This window comes from Pleurodeles waltl, chromosome 10, assembly GCF_031143425.1.
Source record: "Pleurodeles waltl isolate 20211129_DDA chromosome 10, aPleWal1.hap1.20221129, whole genome shotgun sequence".
NCBI lineage: Eukaryota > Metazoa > Chordata > Amphibia > Caudata > Salamandridae > Pleurodeles > Pleurodeles waltl.
The window spans coordinates 580,749,576-580,772,525 of record NC_090449.1 but is presented as its reverse complement, the minus strand read 5'-3'; positions in this window follow the sequence as shown (position 1 = coordinate 580,772,525).

Below are 22,950 nucleotides of genomic sequence, written 5' to 3'. Positions count from 1 at the left end.
GTTCTTTCTGTTCCTGTTTACCTGTTCGTTCACTCTTGGGGGATGGGAGCTATGTGGGTTCCATCAATGGCACCTATCACATGGGGAATGTTAACAAAGGCATAAAATTCAGTCTTGATGGCAAGGAGTTCAGCCCTTTGAGGAAACTGGACATTTGTCTGCAGGTGTTGGACAAATGCATCCAGGAATTTGGACAGGATGAGGCTGTGAGAACTCTGCACCTATGCCCACTGTCACCTGAAATGAGCCCATAGCCAAAAAATGGAGTACAGAGAGCACTTGCACTTCAGTAGGGATTGGATGCTGATTCCTATTAGCTGGCCTCAGTACAGGATCCAGTAAAGCACATAGGTCCTGGATTGTTGTACGATTGAGTCTGTAGGTGACAATGATGTGATGTTCCACCATGGTATCCAAATCAACAAGAGGTCTGTACACAGATGGGGCCCTCCCTCGCCACATGGGTCTGTACCTATGGGGAGGAAAAAACACATATGAGGGAGACACTTACATATGCAAAACGTGTTGTGAATGAATAACTGGTGTACAATACGTAGGTTACACACACAAGCGATGTATGATATACAACTTTAGGGACATGTATGCAGTGATAACTCTGGTCTGATGTGAGGAACAGACACTCATGTGGGCAGGCAACTAAGGGCTGGTATTTGAAGGCCCTGAATGGGGTCCCTAAACTGGAAATATGTACTTGGTGCTAGCAAAATGGCAGCCTCCTGCCATCCAGATCTGAAGGAGTGGAAGTGACATCATTCCACTGGCAGTAGTTGTCATGGCGGAAGGCGGTATTCACCGCTGTGCAACCATTAATTGGTTTACATGGTTGTCAATTCGGGAAACTGAGCCTATCATGATCGGCACCGGCGGTGATGGTGCACACCGCTGAGGAGCGTACGCCATGTCGTCACCCCAATTTCACTTGACTCCCGAATCCCGTACATGCAAGTACTCCACTGAGTGTGCTGCTGTGTCCTGACTCTGGTTACTCCAACGGCACAAATCACAGGGGAAAGGGCCCTGGCCTTCACCACGGAGGAGCTGGAGAAGCTGGTGGACGGGGTACTATCCCTGTATGCCAAGTTATATGGGCGACCAGAGGAGCAGGTGAGTTGGCGGTTGTCTTGAATGGATGTGTGTGATGGTGGCGGATGCCTGTGTGCATGTGTGCACGATTTGTAACTACACAGGCGTAGATTGTGTGGCAAGTACTGTTAGTGACTTGGTAAAATGATCCTGTGAAGTTTCCGTCCCATAGGGGACGACATGTCTGCTGTATCAGATGGGCATATCCTGACGTCTGTTTTTCTTCTCTGTCTCTGTCGCTCCCATAAGAAGAGGGGACTCTGGCAAGCCATTGCCAACGAGGTGTGGACCCTGGGGGTCTACAACCGCCGGAGCACCCACTACAGGAAGCGGTGGGAGGACCTGCAGCGCTGGGCCATGAAGACCTGTGAGGTCCAGCTGGGGAAGGCCTCCCAACGAGGAAGGGGTGCCCGTCGGAGCCTGACCCCCCTAATGTCATGCATTCTGGCGGTGGTATTTCCGAATTTGGATGGGCACTTGAAGGCAGCACAGCAGCCGCAAGGGGGTGAGTACCAACACTGTTTAATACCACTTTGATGGATGTGTTTGGGTGCTGTGGTATGTATGCTGTCTAGTGCCAGACACTCTGACAGGTGTGTCCCAGCAAGTCTGCACCTTATGGGCACTGAAATGGTGTGGAGGCAGGTGTCAACTGTCACAATAGACCCTTGGGTGTTGAACTACCTGTACTGTAGGATTCTTTGTGGGCCCATGGTCTAGTGGGTGATTTGGCTAGCCATGGTCCCCCATGTGTGTAGTCCACACAGTTCATTAGGTCCGTATTTCATGTGGGAATTGAGTAATATTCTGGGGCAGTGGCCACTAGTCAGGGGCATGGTCATGACTATTGTTGTAGGTGCTGCATGTTGGTGTGTAAGCTGGATGGGAGTGTGTGTGCACCAAGTATGTACATCCATTCTCTCATGTTTTGTCTCCCCACCCCTGTCCTCTTGTGTTCTTGGTGTACATCAGCATCATCTGGTGAGGGAGCAGTGGCAATGGTGAGTGGGGATGTAGCAGCCCACGGTTCCAAGGAGGCACAGTTGGTGGAGCCCAAGGGGACCAGTGGGTTGGAGGGCGAGGGGAGTACCACGGGAGAGGCAACTACCACTTGTGGTAGTGACTCTGATACCTCCTCTGATGGCAGCTACCTGGTGGTGGTGGACCCTAGTGGGCCCACCCATTCTTTGTCATCTTCCACCACCCCCATACCATCACCGCCCTCCCAGTTGCTCCCCACCCAGTTGCCTGTGTCCGCTCACCCACAATGGTTGGTGTCTCCTTTGCCCCAGGCTCCTCATCCCCTGCCCCAGTCAGCCCTGCTGCCCTCACGGAGGAGGCTATTGACCTCCTGAGGACCATCTCTGTAGGGCAGACAACCATTGTGAATGCCATCGAGGGGCTAGCATCCCAGATGCAGCAATGCAATGCATACCTGGAAGGCATTCACGGTGCCATGTCTGGCCTACAGAGATCTTTTCAGGCTCTGGCCTCTTCTTCGACGGCAGCCAGTGTCCCTGGTCTTTCAGTCCCCCCTCCAACCACCTCTACCCCTTCCAGCATCCCACTCCCTTCACCCACCCAAAACACACGTTCAGACAGCCATGCATACACTTCAACACACAAGAAGCACACAGAGAAACACAAGGACCACACTTCCCACCACAGGCATACACCCCCCCAAAATACAAAGGCACACATGACAACATCCACTTCCCCCAGTGTGTCCCCTCAACATGCACACCCACATGCACTGCACCCTCAGTCACTGCTGCTGGCCCAATTCTTGCAGTCACCACAACATCTGACATCTAGTCATCTATCCCAGACACCACACCTGCACTCACCACAACTACATTGACTGACACATGCTGCACACTCACCAGACCTGCAGACACCCAAACAACATTCATTTACACTGGCAGCCTGTCTTGTCCCACTGTGTCCACCTCCCCGTCCTCCCAAGACACTCAAATGTTCCCAAACATCATCACACATCAGCATACTGTACAGGCACCTGCATCCACGTCCAGCACACCTACACCTGTTACAAGCACTCCCTCTACCTCCACTCCCACACTTTCCTCCATATCCACCCCAACTGCCCCTAAGAAACTGTTCCTCTCCTTTGTTCACCTGTTTGTACTCACTGGCCCACCCCGTCTCATCTCTAAACATTCCCATCTCCTTGCCTTGTCCACTCCTTCCTTGTCCAAGTCTACCCCAGTCCGCTCTTCTCATTCCCGTGCCCCTTCCCCAGAGAGGAAGAAGCCCCATGCTGCCCCAGGTCCCTCTGCCCCCCCCCCCGGTCCAAGCCCACTCCCCCACTTTCCAAGGGCAAACAAACCCAAACCCCCTCCACCTCCCACACGTAAGCCCAAGCCTCCCTTTTCAGGCGTAAGTCCCCACGCCCGCCACCTCCTGCCCTTGTTCCCTGAGTTGCCAGGCTGCCCCATTGATGTTCCTTTACAGTGGAATACCCTGTGCACATGTGGGAGTCAAGTCCAGAGCAGTTGGGCCCTTAAGGGTATTTATCATGGACTGGCCAATGGCCCTATTTGGACTTTGCAATTTTACTTTAGCATTACAGTTTGTGTGCCCAGTGGTGCTGTTGGCATAATATAGAGACGTTGTTCATAGTTTCATTGTGGAGGTGTGGTGTGCACATGTGTGTACTTTTGGCAGGTTTTATTTGCCTTGTATTGGGCAAGTACCTCTTATTCTGGTGTGTATGGCATATGTTGGTGTGAGGGTTTGGGAGTGCGTTGCAGGGTGGGTGGGGTGATTGTGTAACTGTGCCCTTTGTTCCCATGTGTACTAGGTTGCGGTACTTACCGTTGTCGTCTTCGTCTGCGGTCACAGTCGTGGAGGTATATTGCAAGGAGCTGGACTGGCATTATTTGCAACTCTCTCTCCATGTCTACCCCGGCGTTTTGTGTGTGCCTACGGTAAGTGTTTCCTTTTATTTGGTTTGTTTCCCGGCCCAGAACTGATGGCAGTCTTGTGCTTCATTATTCGTTGGGCGGGTGAAGCCTTTCCTGTGGGCGGCCTCTTCTGTCGTGGTTGGCACTCCAATGATGGCGGTGTGTGGTTGGCCGCTGGCTGTTTCTCATGTGCTTAATTATTTGGTGGTCCGGACCACCAGCCTGTTGGCGGTAGTTACCTCCACCACTGGCAGAGCGGTGATTGCCACCATGTTCATAATGAGGGCCTATATGTCCTTATAAAGAGTACCTGTTTAATGATGTAACAGCACCTCTAATGCCAAGAAGTTACATAAAAAGGGGCCCTCTGCTCTCCACTGTGCAAAATGGAGGCCTCGCAATAATTTTTGGGGGGAGGCACGCGCCCCCTCTAGTTTTTATATTGGGCCCCTCCTGGGGCCCATGATCTCTGTGGGCCCCCTAGGCCGCAACTGGCCCTTTAGAGGGGTGGGCAAGCCAGCACAACACTATGGGGCACAGTGGGGGCCTCATCTGACTCTCGCGGGGCCCCAAAACAACAAGTAAGGCCCTCGCGGTGGAGGGTGCCTCCGGCGAGGCTTCCACCCCACCCGCATCCTCTTAGGCTTGGGCAGGGGGAGCCTCCAATGAGGCTTCCTTCCCGTCTGCCCATCTTCAGGACACCAGCGAGGGGCTCTGGTGGGGCGGGGAGCCTCCAATGAGGCTTCCTTCCCCGCCCAACTCTGAGAACAATAGCAGAGCAGCCCACCCTGGCTGTGGCAGTGATCCTTGAAATCGGAAAGCGCTTTCAAGAAAACTCAAGAAAATAAAAAAAAATGAACTTTTACTGTTGTACATGGTTACAGACTGGGTTTTAGATGGGTAGTATTAGGTTAGTGTAGGGCGGGCATAGGTTAGTTTAAGTATAGTGGGGGGGTTCTTTACTTTTATATTCCTGGGGGTTGGCTGGGGGATTATGTTGGGTATTTGTGCATAAAAAAATACCAAAGAAATATGTATTTGTTTAAGCCGTAGTTTAGGTTACTACAGGTGTAGCCATAGTTTATGTTGTCCTACTTGTATCATGTCTCTTAAGGGGTTTTGGGGGGGGGCAATGTTTAAAGTGTGGTGTTACATGTGTAAGATAAGTTTAGAATAGGTTTGATAGGTTTAGTTGTAGTTAAATTAAGTTAAGTTAGTATAAGTTAATGTAGTTTAGAGTAGGTATGGCTTTTCAATAAATCCTGTTTTCCTTAGACTCATTTTTTGTAAGTTAATTGTCTGGGGGTTCTCATGAGTGTACTAGCCAAGCTGGAGGAATGGCCTAGGGTATGCTTACTGTCTTGATTTACAAGGATTACCATGTGCATCCCCTATGACCAAGGAACTGTCAGATTGGCTGCTACATACTTTCAACTAGTCCATACATTTGCCATCCAGTGTTCCAGCCATTCGCAATGTGTATGTACACTTTATCTTGGACAGGTAAGTATGGTACTTCACCTGTCATTAGTGGGGTCCTGCAATTTCATTGTTGACAAATGTGGCACATCTGACAACTGGAAAATTTGGAACCGTATCACTGATAAGGTTAGCTTTTCCTGTACTACACAAATAATGTGTACTGGTACTCCATCTCAGTAAATTACCATTGACTTGGTTCAGAGCCATACATGCCGTATATCAACTTCAAAGGATATCTGTTCAATATTTATATAGAATACTCAATAAGTTGGTTGTAGTCGACAACACCAACATTCACTTTTCTCATGTTAGGATCCTAGTGTGTGGCTTTGTGCCTGACAGTCATGCACTTATGTACTGAAATTCTGTACACATTGAAATGGATTGACACAATGCAATCTTTTAGCTGAGTAGATGGATCACAGTAAATGTAGAAATGATACATGTATATATGGTGTTTTATTTACAGTTGCAAGTGTATTTGTGAATTCTATACAATGACCAGTGTACGCTAACTATATGTAGCACAATCAGAGTCCAGGGTTGAGAGACATGCCATGAGACATGGTTAGGAGCAGTGTGTATTAATGAGGAGATAAAAAGTTGCCAATTGGTACGAAAGATACAATGACAGTACATAGCAAACAAATCAACAGTGGTTGGGTAAATAGGGCACATTTCCTACTGTCACAACATTGGCATGATCTTAAGCCCAGACATAAGGAGAAACTGTCCATGTAGCACAGGCTGGTGCTATCGGGCACTTTTCCTTGTGAATGTGATTCCTTTCACATTTTCATCCTCTGATGTGTGTGGTGCCTCCTGTGCCATGGCTGATGCTGTTGTAGAGGTAGAGGGACATACACACACTTCAGGGGATAGAGATGTGGAGTCAGAGGTCATGGCAGCTGCTATTTGTGGCGACACATAAGGCATCACTGCAGCAAGGAGGAACTGGTGATTTTTCAACTTCGCAGCAACATCACAGTGGTAGAAAGCCATGTTTTCACTGAGGAAGCCCACATTGTGCTGTATGGACTCCAGGGTATTATGCATAGCCCCCAGCCTGTTGTCTGTAATGCTGCTGCCAGTTTGAGAGGGCAATTGTTGTAGCCTCTGCTTCATGACAACAGTTATGTCTAACAGAGACAGCTGGAGTCCACGTAGCAGGGAGTGGGTGCCTCTGATGGCAGCTGAGTTGTCGTTATTTGGACTGAGGCATGTCCGCACTCCCTATAGGTTGCCTGCCATGGTCTGCATCCCCACTCACACCTGCTTGGCCAGCTCCCGCTGGACTCCTACCACTGACCTCTGAAAGCTGATCTCTGGGTCCTTGGCGTCCAAGGCTGTGTGAGTAGTGGCTGGTGGCATGTGTTGGTAGCTGGGTGGTTCATGTGGAGACCCCGCAATGCTGTGTGTCCTCCCTATGACTGGAGGTGGTGTCTGGAGTGATCCTAGGTCATCCTGGAATGTCTGTTCATTGATGGGTGGCAGCTGTTCATCCATGTCATCTGCAAAATCCAAGACAGGCAGGTCGGCAGGAGGTAAGCCATCATCCTCTGCAATGAGTTAGTGGAAAATCAATATTAGATTGTTTTGGCTGTTGACAAGGGACATCATTTATTTGCCACTGGAGGCTAAGTGACTTGTTACTGACCCAAGATTGTAGTTCTACTTATGTGTAGCATTATGCATCACACATGGGTCAAACTCACTAGGTATTTTGGGGCATATGTAGGTGCCCCAACTGCCACCTGAGTGTCACTTTTGGTGGCACAATGCCCTGTGTTGTATTACAAAGGTGGCATAAAGGCACATTTTGTGCCTTAACATCACCTTGTATATATGGCCCCTTCACACGCAGTACTTTGTGTGTAAGATGTGTGCAATGGGTGTTGCTGTGGCTGTGCCACAGCAACACCCGTTGTGTTTTGACACTGCCTCAGATTTATGATTTTTTGTTAAACCGGAAGCTGTGCCAAAATCTAATGCCAGCCCAGGGATGGGGTTGGCAAGGCAAAATCTAGGACTAATGCTTACTTTTTTACTAGATGTTTTGCTTTTTCTGTGTGTGCTGTATTCTGCAGAACACATAGTAAGAGCAAATCACCCTTTAAGTTTGTTGTTGTGCCACAGGTTTCAAGCTTTAGGACAGATTTTTCTCATGTGGCATGGCTCAGGGAAGCTGCAATATGTGTTGCACTACACTGCACCAGTTTAAATATGCAGGGATGTGCCATGTTTGCTTGTATAAGGTACAGACCTACAATTACCCCTGCACCTGCACAAATTTGTTCTCCCTGCAACAACACAGGCATTATTGCAGCATGATGAAGGGGTGTCTGCCTTGAAGGGATGATTTGTTCATGTGGAGGGAGGTGTCCTTTCCTGAACATGTTCAAGATATATTTGCTAAGATGCTATTTCAATGTTGCTGCAAGATGCAGCACACATGAGTAAAGGCAATGTGACAAGGAGGAAGGGAAGCATTTTGGCCACAAACACCACCCTGACACCACCCCTGGGGTGGTATTGACTTTCGTCCTAGTCTCTGATGTCTACGTTGTGTTGGTACAGGGAATTTGAGGATTTGCAGTGGGTGTTGTAATGGCACAGCCACACTATTTCCACGTGACTCTCAGGCAATCTGCTGCATATTCACAAGGGGAATATAGCCATAGTGAGTGGCCTATGTTGTCATTGTGTATATGTTAAAGTGCATAGCAAAACCAAAGCATCAGTACATGTGTGGCTTGGGTGGGGATGGGGCGTCTTGATTCGGGGCCTATGTGCCCCAATGCAACCATTTAGCGTGCATTGAGTGTGTCCTGTGTGCCTCCCCCTTCTGCCATTTGTGGAATTCCAGATATGCCCCCCTGCAACTTACCCTGCATTTGTGGTGGTTCTTGGTAGTTTGCGTTGTCCTGCGATTCCAGTAACCGTCTCCTCCTGGATGACTGCTGCAACCATCTCCTCCAGCTCATCCAGGTCCTCCTGTGCTGCAGGATTTCCACCTCCAGTCTGCAGTGCTGCCTTTTGGTTCCTGGCGAGTTTCCCATTAGTCCTTCTCTTGCTATCGTGCCAGCGCTTCTTACACTCGGTGACAATCCTCTTCACTTCTGCAACGCTGTTGACTTTGTCTACTATTTGTTGCCATATTGTGTCTCTCCTACCAACTGCCAATTTGGAGGTGAAGAAGAGCTTGTGTTGGTGCTCTGTCACCTCTCTGACAGGGGATCTCCTGCTCCTTCTCTCTAAAGCAACACTTGCCCTTTCTCTTCTCCTTCTCCTGGGACTTTTATGGACCCTCTTGGCTGGTAGTTGAGTGACTCGGGTCTCCCTGCGGTCTCTCCTGGCCTGAAAAATCCATCTTCTCTTGAAATTGCACTTTTTCCTGCTTGAACATTTTGTTTTGACGCTAATGCAATGGTTAACGTAATTTCTTTTTACGCTAACCATTCCTCCATTGTACATCATTTCTTAAATATAGCGCATGGATGGCGCTAAGTAATGACTCTAGCTCGTGCTAAAAAAAATGACGCCAACTGCATTAGCACAGTTGTGCATCATTTTTCATAAATATGCCCCTAAGTGATTTGCCCAAAATCACAGAATGTTGAGTTGATGCAAACACTCTAACCTGGTTACCCCAGCTCCAACGTAGGCAGCTTAGGTCATTACAACACTGATGCAATACCAAATGTCCATTTTAAAAAACATGATTGATGTGATAGTGCATAGAAATTGAAAAAGTACATAACCTAACAACAATTTCCTACATGTATTGCGGTCACCAACTTACAATGTTGTATACAATTATTTATTTATTTCAACCCAGAAAACATGAAAGCTTTCTCAACATTATCAAATTCAAGGAGAAAGGTTAGTTAGAGGAAGTTTGTCTTATAACACTGGGAAAGAAGCCAAACAAGCAAAAACAAGAACAATAGGATTGTTCAAGAGGCAAAGTAGGAAAGAAAAGAGGATGAAGCAGAAGAGAAGTCAATGAAGAAAGACACAGAGGATGCAGTCAAAGAGAACATAATCTCAACAAGCAGCGGACAACTGACTGGAAATACCGTGGAAATATATTTCGCTGGTTATATATTAGTTGGAGCTGAAAAACAAGTGTAGGAATTTAGTCCCTCCTTTTGCCCAGAAAGTTATTTTACTTCCACAAGAACTTTAATAGACATTTGAACATTTATCAGAAACCTCAAACATAAAAAATCACTTCTTGATGGCAGATAACAAACAAAAACTGATAAGATTGAAATAAGCACATGTGTAATGAATTTTGCACAATTCTACTCATTAATGACACTGAGATACCAGACGCTTTAAGCACTTATTCCCTAATTTATACTTTTTGACGCAAACCTGCATTAGCGCAGGTTTGCGTCAAAACCTTTAAGGCTGGCTAGCGCCATTCCTGGATGCCAGCCAGGCGTCTTATTTAAGGAACAACGCTAGCCAGCGGTAAGGCCCAGTTAGCATCAAAATAAATAACGCTAACCGGGTGGGGGAGGTGTAGTGCAAACAGGAGGCTGTGCGTCAAAGAATGGCGCTAGTCGGGTTAGAGTAAAAAAAATGGACTCTAACCTGACTAGCGTCATTTTTTGACGCACAACCCCCATGGACATGACTCCTGTCTTAGTAAAGACAGGAGTCATGCCCCCCCTGCCCAATGGCCATGCCCAGGGGACACATCTTGCGCTGGGGCTTCCTAGCCCCCCCCCTCTGGGGCTTGGATGTCAGAGAGGTGACCGTCCTGCCGGAGCGCTACAAGCATAAGCACAACAGAGTGCTGAGGAGGTACGACATTTGTTTGTTTTGTACCCCGCACTGGCACTAGAGCTGCGAAGGAGCGGTGGGGAGAGCTTCCCCAAATGGCACAAGCAGCCTCATTGTCCCCGCATCTCCAGGGCAGTTTGGTCATGAGCAGAGTGGCAGGCAACAGAGACAGCGGCAGCAGAAGTTTTTCGGACCTCCTGAGTAGATGGTTTGGCGCCCGAGAACAGCGCCTGACGAACGCCATTCTGGTTAAGAGAAATTCAACGGAAGCAGATGGTACCCCTCCATCGAGTCTCACCACAGGCAATTCAGGCAGCTAAATTAAAGATAAGTAAAATACGGGAGGGATAAAAGAAATAATTACAGCATGATATTGCTGACATATCAAACCCTATTTTTCTGAAAAACAGTATGAACAATCTGGGAAATGGTGCTTTTTAAGGAAAAGCAGGGTGAAAGGGATGGATTGAGCAGGATTGGATAAAACTGGAAAAGTTCTGGAGAAGGAGGAAAAAGGCTGCCAGAGTTGTGCAGAACTTGGGGGAGGGCTTGAGCTCAACCAAAGGTGGGGAGACCATGATACATATGGCCAAGGGGTCATTAAGAGCTTAAGGGGAGGTGATACCTCTCAATCATACCACAATACTTTCTACAGCCTGACCAAGTAGGGAGAAGGAGGGGGAAGGGGGAGGAGAAAAAAGCAATTGTTTATTTAGCCTTCCCGCGGGCGGTTACAATTAGACGTTAGTCCTATTTATATAATGAAACGTATGACCTGTGACGCAAGTGGAAGGCCACCAATGATTGGAAAAAATGTGAAGGGTCGTAAGGTTAAGACTCTAACTCCGGCCTCAAGCAGACAAATGTCAGGTTCTGGACAATGGCTCCTAGGAGAGGTACGGAGAGATTCCGCAGCAGAACAGGATGCTCCACATGCCTTATCGCCTCTTCAATCATTCCTTGCTGGGCCTTTGAGACTTACTTTGGGAGAAGTTCATCCACAATCACCAGTTCATTCAGTACAAGTAGCAGAAGTACCAACCCACCCCCCTTAACTATTGCAATTACTTCCTCATGTAGCTCCATCACCTCTGATAGTATCCCTCATATGGCCCAGAATGGCATTTTGCAACAAAAGGAAAGGACCACTTATCCTTTGTTCTCAGTAATCAGCAATCATGCCAATCTACCACCAAAGGTAGCGGTAAAAGACAATGCTAAAGAACCAGGGCAAGCTCCGTTCCCTCTGGGAGGCAAAAGGGGAGCGCTGGCTAGTCCCATACGCACGGCCACAACCACAACCACTGCCAGCGTCATTGTAAACAATTATGGTTCTATACCTGACCTAGCATTACAAATTGCTGGAGCAGATAGAGATCTAATTCCCAGCATCCATAGCTCTAGCCGCACCTCAACATTCAAGCTTTTACATACCAGCTCAATGGAAGAGTGGATGGGACAGATTTTAGAAGAGCTATCTCAGGAGGCGGCCCACAAGGAGACTAAGGATCAGCTTAGTCAGCTGAACACTCACTTCACCCATCTCCCTACAAGATTGACTCAGGTCGAACAGAGAGTATCGGATCTTGAGGACTTGGGAAGTCAATCAGAGTCGACTATACCATGGATCCAATCAGAACTCGAAGAGCTCCAGATCAAGCTAGATGAGTTGGAAAATAGATCACAACGCTTAAATCTTAGGTTTGTAGGGATCCCGGAGGACTTGGAGGCAGTGTTTTCAGTCACCAAGATAGTTTCAGATCTCATTCCTAACTCTATTCTCCCTGATACAGCTAAGACTGATGCAGATCTTTCTATAATGCGATCACATAGCGTTCCTTTTACACGCCCCACAAACTCAAAATACCCTCGTACTATATGAATTAACATTGGGGACTTTAGGATCAGAGAACAAATCCTCTTGCAGGTGATCAAAAGGAGGAATTTTAAGTCTGGAGACTCATTCAGCTTTCGCGTGCTTTCAGATATGTCGGCCACAGCGGCTCAACGGCGACGTAAATTTGTGAGATTGGTTGATGACTTTAAAAGGCTTGGGGCACTGGCTGGGATTGTTCAATTGGCTAAACTGAAAGTTATGTGTAAGGGTCAAATGCATATTTTTCAGCGGGTTCCGGATGCAAAAGACTTTTTAGGTTCTTTGAAATGATCTATGAAGGAGAATCGGGGATGAGGAAGTTGGGGGGAGGGGATCAAGCGATGACAAGACAAGGGAAGGTAATCTGGGAAACAAGGCATGAGGAGGAAGGGGAGTAGGTAGGAAAATAGGGGATGTATAAGACTCCCTTTACACATTCTTCAATGTTCTGATATACGTTTTCTGTCTTTTTTCTTTTTTTCATTTTTTTTGTACGCTTCCATTGCTTCCACCACCGATTTGCATATCCTTGGGAGTCAGGCTCTTAGAGTGCCAAGACAGTGCACTCATTTTTGGGATATTGGGGGGGAGGTCACAGTGGAGGGGGAACCACGGGGGGCATAAGGGAGGGAGGGGCCAGGACGTTAAAGGGCCTCAACAAGGATAAGGGGGGGCTCACAGGGTGGAGGTAAAAACTCGGAAAGAGATTCAGTTGCAGGCTGGTGGGGGTGGGTATCGGAGGGGGGAACAGAGGGTGGAGTTAGATCTAAAAATGCAGGTGGAGATTAGTCAGCTATATCCTTTACCCAAGGATAAGGTACAGAAGGAGAGCGCAAGTAAAAATGCAATCATAATACAATTGCCTGTGGAGGTGATGGGGTGGAATACCAAGGAATGATTGGTCACAAGTTAAGAGTAGCTTCATGTAATCTAAATGGGGCTAATAATAATGACAAACTCCATGCGGTTCTTAACTGGCTGGAAGCATCCCAGGTACAAGTCACCCTCTTGTAGGAGACTCATTTGAAGGCCAAAGGCAAGCTTCCTAAACTCCCTGCGTGTATCTCTTATTCTTTCTTTGTGTCGGCTGATGCCGCGTTATGAGGTGTGACAATCCCATTTTCTAGAAAATTTGCAGGGAGGACTAAGGATGTTTTTAGAGACACACAGGCAAGATGGATAGTAGTTACTGTTATGTTGGCAGATAAAGTGATCCATTTTGTAAGCTTTTATGGTCCAATAGAAGACGATGCAGGTTCAATGCAGGCTTTATATACACATTTATATTTACTTCCAGGTTATTTGATAATTGGAGGAGACTTCAACATTATACCAAATATTCAATGGGACACATCACAGAGGAACAAAACGCAGAACAAACAAAGAGCCTACCAAATGCTTTCGAAATTGATCTCAGATTTAACTTTAGTAGATGTGTGGCGGGCCGATCATCCCCAGGAGAAAGAATTTACATGCTATTCAAAAAGGTATAATACTGCATCAAGAATCGACTATATTCTAATTTCATTCACACTGAAGTGGCAGAGGTCAGGAATACTTGCAAACTCTTTTTCTGATCATTCTGTTCCCTGGGTTAATATTAGCGAATTTGACAATCAACAGAGTCGCCCGCAATGGCGATTGGATAGATCTCTCTTGACAGACGAAGGCTGGGTAGCTAATCTCAGAGTCGGTCACTGAATTTTTAGAGGTGAACAAGAAGTCAGCCTCTCTTTTTAATATTTGGGGAGCCACCAAAGCTTATGTATGAGGGGAGGCAATTTCCTTTAAGGCTCACTTAGGAAGAGCAGCTTGCAAAAAAAGCAATCTACTTCAAAGGGAACTAGAGAAGGCGTTAAAAAGAAATCAATTACTACCCAGCCCAGAGATGGAGTTAATATTGGGAAGGGCCCAGGTCAAATTAAGGGATTTCTATCTGTCTCAGGAGATACTTATGAGACATACAAGTTTTCAGAGGCAATATGAAGAAAGCAAGCATGCAGGTAGATATTTGGCCTGGTCAGTTAAAAAGAGATCTAGCGCTAATCTAATAAAAGCTATGTTTGTTGAGGAGCTGGGTATAATGGTTAGTAAGTCTAAAGAGATAAAAAGAGCATTCCTCCTGCACTATCGCAAACTATATGCCGAGACGATGCAAGCAAATAACTTACAAATCAAACAGTATTTAGATGCAGTGATACTTCCAGGCTTAGGTTCAGTGGCACAGAATATATTAACATCCCCTATTATGCTCAATGAAGAAGTGGAGGCTATAAGGGGAAAAGCTCCAGAAGAAGATGGCCTCCCTGTGGAGGTTTACAAAATATTAGAGGGTCAAATCGCTAAAGTATCAGTAGATTTATTTAATGAAATATTAGAAGGGGTTGAGGTCCCTTCTGAATTCTCAAGAGCTGTAGTGGTTAGTTTTGTTAAAAAAGATAAACCACCGGAATATTCGGGTTCTTATCATCCGATTAGCCTCTTAAACCAGGACGATAAATTATTCACAAAGATACTTTCGGTCCGTACGGCTCATGTGGCGCAAGGATTGGTACATGAGGACGAATGTGCATTTCTACCGGCGAGGCTACTTTCCACTAACACTAACTTCTTGGTGCAGGCAATAGACTACTTATCTCACAATCAGCATCCGGCGGCGATCATAATGCTCAATGCTGAAAAGGCATTTGAACAAGTTCAATGGGAAGCGCTATTTATGGTTTTAGACACGTTTGGCTTTCCAGGGAAGTTTATCCAGATGTTACATAGGTTATACACGGGGGCCCAAGCCAAGGTCTCGTTAAACGCACAAATAGCAGGACTAGTACAGATATTGCGGGGCGCACGGCAGGGCTGTCCTCTGTCTCCAGTGCTGTTTGCACTTTTTATCAAGCCACTGGCTGCAGCGTTTTGACAGGATCAACATATACAGGCCCCACTCCCTTTAGCACCTAAGGTGAAGCTATTCACCGATGATATGATTTTGTATCTTTGCACGGATCCACATAATATCGACAGAGCTTTTTCAAAGATCAAGGCTTTTTCAGACTTGGGGGGGTATAAAATCAATCAAGCTAAATCAGAGGCTCTCTTGTATAATGTAGAAACATCAGTTCTGCCAAAAGATATTCGGGTAGCATCTTTATCTTCTAGTTCCATTAGATATTTAGGCATATATGTGTCCAAGAACTTGGTTGACTTGTTTCAGCTAAATTACACGAGGGTATTTAAAAAGATCCAAGGGCTACTTTTGAAATGGCAGGAACGACCATGACGATTATAGGAAGGACTGCATTGGTCAAAATGATGATTCTCCCTTTGCTATTATTTGTTTTTTCTAGCGTAGATTTGAGAGTTCCTAAAATGTTTTTCCACGTGCTAGATTCATTAATAAGACAATTCATGTGGAACTACAAGCACCTCGGTTAGAGAAGCTAACTTTGGCAGTGGAAGATGGGGGGCTGGCACTCCCCGACATTAGAACTTATTATGAAGCTACAATATTGGATTGGGCTACAAGAGCTGCACAAAAGCCAAATCTCAGTTTCTACCTTAGTCAGATGTTGGCAGAGATAAACATGCAGCTTTCACAATTTCTTACATTTCCCCACCTACCAAAACGAGTAACATATAAATTACAGGGAATGATACAGTTCAGTATATTACAAATACAGGCAAAATAACAAATTTGTAAAACTCACCCGCTAATTCATGTTAGGGATGTATGGATGATAGGCCTAGAACTTAATCAAAGAAGTATTCAGAAATGGGAAGAGATAGGGATTAAGACTTCAGCAGATTTTTATATAGGGGACCATATCAAAACATGGGCGCAGTGCGTAATGGGAAAAAGGGACATTCCAGAAAGTTTAGAATTCTATTACTGTCAACTCCAACATATCCTACATTCAACGGAAAAAGTAAGAAATGGTCCTAATAAAGTTAAAGGTCAGGCTTTTTATGATAATCAAATATGTATTGGCAGATGGCATAAGACACTTCAAAATAGGTGCGCAATTAAGGCAATTTCCCAACTTTTGGTCAGAGTAGAAAATATCACGGGGTGTAAAATAGGGTTACAGCAATGGCGAAAGCACAATGAGGTGTCTCAAAAAGCACTTAGAGGGGCCAATTTTAAAAAGATTGCGCTGTATTCCAAATGGTTGCTTTCTTACACCCATGCTAAAATAAAGGAAATGCACCGGCAGCAACATACCTGTGTCCACGTTGCCAAAAAACCCAGGGAGATTGGGCCCATATGTGATTTTCATGTATACACCTGGCGGGTTACTGGGAGAAGATCTTTTAAACGATTAGTACCATGATATCGCACAAGTTAGCCCCCAGCACATTAGTGGCATTATGGGGTGTTACGCAAAATGCAGAATTGACAATTTTCTGTAGACAAATAATATTTGTGGGAACTTTGATAGCCAAATCACTGATTCTACAGGCCTGGAAATCACCATTGCCTCTTACGTATGCGGCGTGAGAGGCAAAGATGGAGGCAACACAGGCAAAATAAAAATTGTATACTCAACGGGTTGGAGCACTGTGGAGGTACCTGGGGATATGGGGGAAGATGAGCAATTCAAAGAAGGATTAGGTTGGGGGAAAGGTGGGATCAAGATATAAGATTCTTTTCATGGATATAGTGGTGCAGATAATATTGAGATGTGGGTAGTTTCGATTAATGACTCAGGATTATGATCGATTGATTTATGCAATGTAATTCCACCTGCAATAAATACATTATTTTTTTTAAACTGTTTTTTTGTAACTGAACATGATCCATGTACTCCCTATAGTTTGAATACGATAGGAGAATTATCTGTACATTTGTAATGTATCCCTTTGTTCGACAAGCAATTGATACTTCAGAATTGATTTTAAGAACTGTAACTTAGAATTCTGAAAACTTGTCACTTTCAAGGGTATAGTTATTTTTTAAATAATTTCTTTACAGGTTCGGCTGCATGTCTTCTTACAGATTTGAGCACATTTGATGGTACATGTGAGACCAAACTGATAGCATTGAATTTTCAGAGAACTATGTTCCTCATTTACGAGGCCCTTGGTGCAGGGCAGTGCAGCAAGTGTCTTGCTGCACCACCTTGTGCCAGCGTAAAGGGTAAAAATGCAAAAATGCACTGTAACTACAAGATACAGTGCATTTCTCTCCTGCCCTCTTGTGCTAGTTCACAAATTGCTGCCTAGCACCAAAGTAGGCACCTGTGCACTATTGTGCAAAGATGCCTGCATTGAGGGGATGATTGTTTTTGTGCAGGAAGGGACACCTTCCTGCAGAAAAACAATCACAAGAGGTGTTTTCCTCTTTGCATTTTGCAGCACACATAGAAAGAGGAAAAAACGGGGAGAAAAAAGATATTTCTCCCCATTGCATCATTCTTATACCACTCCTGAGGTTGTGTAGGAATTTGATGCATTCCCAGACTTGTAAATTTGGAATGCGTCAGAATCCTTCATCTTCTATGGATGTTATGTGGAAACACCTCAAGCAACCCCACTGAACACTGCTTTCATGCAGTGTTATGAATGAAAGGGGTTCATATTTATAAGGCCATGAAAAGCCACGCAAGGTGGCTTTGCATGGCCTTGTGAATATGGGCTGGCACACTGTGCCATGGAACATCAAAAAAAGTACGCTCCGGTGGCGCAGTGTGATCGTAAATGAGGCCTATGATTCTAAATTATGAGGATGATGTTTACATTGCTAAATAAGATTGAATGCAGTTGAGTAAACGGCAAATAAATCTTGATGTTTCTGAGTTTAATTAGTCCCACAATTAAGTTTCAGTCTTCTTAGACAAAATTATGAAATTCTCAATTCATAGTGAACTTATTGGCATTCATGTATTCTGCTGAACACAAAAAATAATGTCAAACAATAGAGTAAATACTTGTATGCAACATGGTAAGATGATGCCCATGCCTGTATGAAAATGTTCTGTACCATTTTTGATTTCTATGTGTTGGAACTGGCCCTTTTTGCAGGGTCATCCTCTAACTGTTTGCATCTTTCATCCTATTTTTTCTGACCTGTTTTTGTTGGCTTTAGAACTCTGGGCACTTTACCACTGCTAACCAGTGCTAAAGTGCATATATTCTCTGTGTAAATTGTATTGGTGATTGGTTTATCCATGATTGGCATACTTGATTTCCTAGTAAGTCCCTAGTAAAGTGCACTAGAGGTGCCCAGGGCCTGTAAATCAAATGCTTCTGGTGGGTCTGCAGCACTGATAGTGCCACCTACATGAGAAGCTCTGTAAACATGTCACAGACCTGCCACTGCAGTGTCTATATGTACACTCTTCCACTGCCAATTTGACTTGGCAAATGTACCCCATTGCCAGGCCTAAACCTTCCCTTTTATACATGTAAGGCACCCCTAAGGTAGGCCCTAGGTGGCCCCATGGGCAGGGTGCAGTGTATGTTTTATGGTGGGACATGTACCAATGTGTTTTATATGTCCTAACAGAGAAATATTGCTAAATGTGGTTTTCACCTTTGGAAGCCCTATGTCTCTCAAAGGTTAACACGGGGGCTGCCTTTAAATATTCTAAAAGTGCAGTTGACGTTTGAGAGCAAATAGAACCTTGGAGTTTGGTGTCCCTGAACTCACAATTTAAAATACATCATTTAGTGAAGGTGGTTTTTAGAATGTTAGTTTGAAAATGCCAGTTTTAGAAAGTGGGCAGTTTCTTACTTAAATCATTCTGTGACTCTGCCTGCTTGTGTATTTCACATATGGGTCAGACTGACAGTTGGGCGGTTGTGAAATGTCTCTAGACAGTGACACAAAGGGAGCTGGGGTATAGCCTGCATATCCTGATGCACCATCTGAGCTAGAGTGGAGAGAGGAGTGGTCACTCACACCTGAATGGGCTATGCCTGCCCTCACACAATGCAGTCTCCAACCCCCTGGTGTGTATCTGGGGCCTGGCCTGGGAAAAGGCAGGATCTTGCGAACAACAGAGACTTTCCTTTGAAGTTTGCACACTTCTAGGGTAGAAAGGGGTATAAGTAGTGGATCCAAAACACCAGATGTTTAGATTACTTCTGGAATCAAGATGAACCTCTACCAAGAAGAAGAGCTGATGAGCTGGAGGAGGAGTGCCCCTCATTTGCCTGTGACTGTGTTTTGCTGGGTTGGCCTGCAGTTGCTGATTCTGCTTGAAAGAGGACTAAGACTGGACTTTGTTGTATATTCTTGCTTGTGAAGAATCTCCAAGGGCTTGGATTGACCTTGCCTCCTGTTTTGAAGTCTCAGGACCATAAAAGACTTTCTCTCCCAGCATCTGGACTCTTTGCTAAGTCTCCAGTCCTGCCAAGTGGTGCCCCATCCAGTCCCTGGGCTCTCTCCTGAAAGGTGAAATTGGCAGAACAAGGACTGAAATCCACGCACAGAACATGTTGCAGGGAAATTTTCGATGCACCACCTGCAGCCCCGCTGAAAAAATGATGTGCCACCCGCTTGGTAGCTAAAACCGACGGCCCACTTGCATCGGGGCTGGGAAATTGGTGCATTGCGGCTGGAGAAACGACTCAACAGCTGCTTGAGGCTGCTGACAACAATGCAAACCACACGCAGCAGGTTTTCTAACACCATGCAGCCGGATTTCTCACGCATAGTCGCTGAGTGTCAAAAATCAAAGCAAGTCTGCATGGATCTGAGGTGCCCGTCCAGAAATCGATGCATCGCTCTCTTGCGGGAGAGAAAAACTATGCATCGTCGACCCGACCGGAGACGAAATGACGCACGGCCTCACTTGCGAGTAAGGAATCGACTCATTGCTGACTTTTCCGATGCACGCTCACCCGTGCAGCTTTATTATTGACGCAAACCAGGGACTTTGTGTAAAATCAAGGTTTCCTTTGTTTTCTATGGAGTAAGACTTATCTTTTTGAAAATTCATATCTTGACTTGTGTATGATGGATTTTGTCATTTTGGTCTTGTTTGATTTAAATAAATATTGGCTATTTTATTAAACTGGTGTGGTGTCCATTTTCCACTGTATTACTGTGTGTGTTGGTACACATTTTTAGAAATGGGGATTCTGGTTGGCTAAAGAATGCCCCTAAGCCAGGCAGAACCCACCCACTCTGGTCAGGGCAAGGGAGTTACATGTACAAGATGACCCCTGCTCACCCCCTTGGTAGCTCGGCACGAGAAGTCAGGCCTAACCTGGAGGCAATTTGTAAAGCTTCTGCACAACATACACAACGCAATATACATACCACAAAGTAAACACAACACTGAGCTATGTAAAATAAACTTTATTGCACAAAACATAATTAGACCAAACATTACATGTCAGTAATACCCTGCTACCTTAGCAGTTGTCAGAATGTTACACAGGTTACTAATACTCTGCAAAAATAAGCAGCATTCATAGTAGAACCCATAGGTACACAGGATTGTGCAACATACACAGTAGTCAGGAATCACATCACTAAAGAAAGGCACTTGTCGTAGAGATATCATGAAAGCCTATACCAAGAGCATTATAAAACATGTGGCTAGTCAGAAATACATATTAGCATGTTATGCCCATAAAATGAACATTAGCATACATATATGAAACATCATAAAACTAGGCAGGTTAACATAATGTCCATACTAAGAGCATTAGAAATATGCAAGTAATTTTTAAGTATCTGTATTACGATGTAGAGGCACTTCCTAGTGCCAAGAAGATTGATATGACACACCCCCGGCACTCCTATATGCAAAACGGGGGTCACACACCCTCTCCGTTATCTCTAGCGTGCCCCTTCCTTAGACCTGCGTATACTTGGGTGCCCCTCGGAGGGCTACTGCGGGCCCCTCCTTGAAAAAAGGGTGGCAAGAACCAACAAAAATCCCTGCCACAGGGGAAACAGGGAGCCCTAACGGTGTGGGGGCCTCCGAAAAGGCTTCCACCCGCACGTGATCTCTGCTTGGTACTAAGGAGGCGGGGAGCCTCTTTCTCCACCCAAGCTCCTCACTACAATGGGGCCTGGTGGAGGGGGGCTTCCAATGAGGCTTCCGCCCCACTCGGGGGACAGCTGCACCCGACGAGGGGGGTGTGCTGCCCTTCCTGGGCCACTGCATTGGAACAGCACCAAAGTTGGTGCCTGCTTGTCCCCCGGGGGCTTCTCCCTCAGCGCACTTCACCCCGGGGGCACTTATTGAAGCCCAGCAGCTCCTGTCATTGCTCCCTCATTCCCCGGGGGCACCAGTTGTATCGCGTCTCCGACACGCTCAGATTTTGGAGAGAGAGAGCCCGGGTCACGGCAGTGAGGCTCACTCCGGTCCCTTGAAAAATCGCTCTTCAGGCGTTGTGAAGAAAGGAGTAAGGTACTTTCAGGGCGCTTGAGACCACAGTGCACAGCGCTCGTCAGGAGCTAGGAAGCACACACAGAATGATGTCTTCTAGGTGCTAGCTGACAGGCAAAACGCTCCTCCTGCACTACTTCAGTGCAGGGAAAACAGGGATGGAGGAGAAACAGGGGCCACAGCACCCAGACCCTGGAGACAATAAATGCAGGCACCAGTGGCAGGGCCCCGTAAAAGGCCAGCACAAGGAAGATGCAGTCTGTGGCAAGTTGTCCTGGTGACCCAGCAGGTCACAGGTCAGCACAGCAGCAGCAGTCCAAGTCGGTTCCTGGGGGGGTTCTTCCAGCAGCTTCTGTGTCCAGTTTCAACTATATCTCAATTGTGGGGAAAAATCCGCTGTACTTATACTCAGTTTACAGTGTGTTTCACAAAGAGAGGAGAGAGGAGGTTGCAACCAGTTACGACTGGTTCTGGGAGTGCCATCTCTCTCCTCCTGGACAGGCTCCAAACATCAGTTGGGAGTAAACAACCCTATTATGTGAGGCCAGGGCACAGCCTTTACAAATGCAGGTGTACCCCTCCTCTCCCTTCTCTCAGCCCAGGAAAACTATTCACTATGCAGATGCACCTCTGTTACACCTCCATCCTCCCTGTGTAAAGGCTGTCTGAAAAGTATGCACACAGCCCAACTTTCACTTTGCCCAGACATGGATTGGAGTCAAGCTGCAAAACACCAGAGTCATAAGCACGGTGAAATGCTCACTTTCTAGAAGTGGCATTTCTGTAATGATAATAAAAAGTCCACCTATACTAGCAAGCAGCATTTCTCATTACCGATACAACCATACCAAACAGGCCTATGCTACCCCTCATAAATCAGAAAATGCCCCCCTACACATAAGGCAGGGCATTTCTAATGTAATCCTATGAAAAGGCAGCACTCACAGCAGTGAGAAACCAATAGGCTGTTTGTCACTACCAGGACAGGCCACGCTACTAGGCACATATCCTGCTTTCCACATACATGGCACCCTGCCCATAGGGCTAGCTAGGGCCTACATTAGGGGTGACTTACATGTAGTAAAAGGGGTGTTCTAGGCCTGACAAGTACAATTAGATGCCAGGTCCCTGTGGCAGAAAACTGCGCACGCAGGCCCTGCACGAGCAGGCCTGAGACAAGTTTGAAAGGCTACTTCAGTGGGTGGCGCAAGCAGCACTGCAGGCCCACTAGTAGCATTTAGTTTACAGGCCCTGGGTACAGGGATACCACTTTACAAGGGACTTACAAGTACATTAAATATGCCAATTAGGTATAAGCCAATCATACCAAGTTAACAAGGGAGAGCACATGCACTTTAGCCCTGACTAGCAGTGGTAAAGTGCCCAGAGTCATACCGTCAGCCAAAAAGGGTCAGAAAAATAAGGAGGA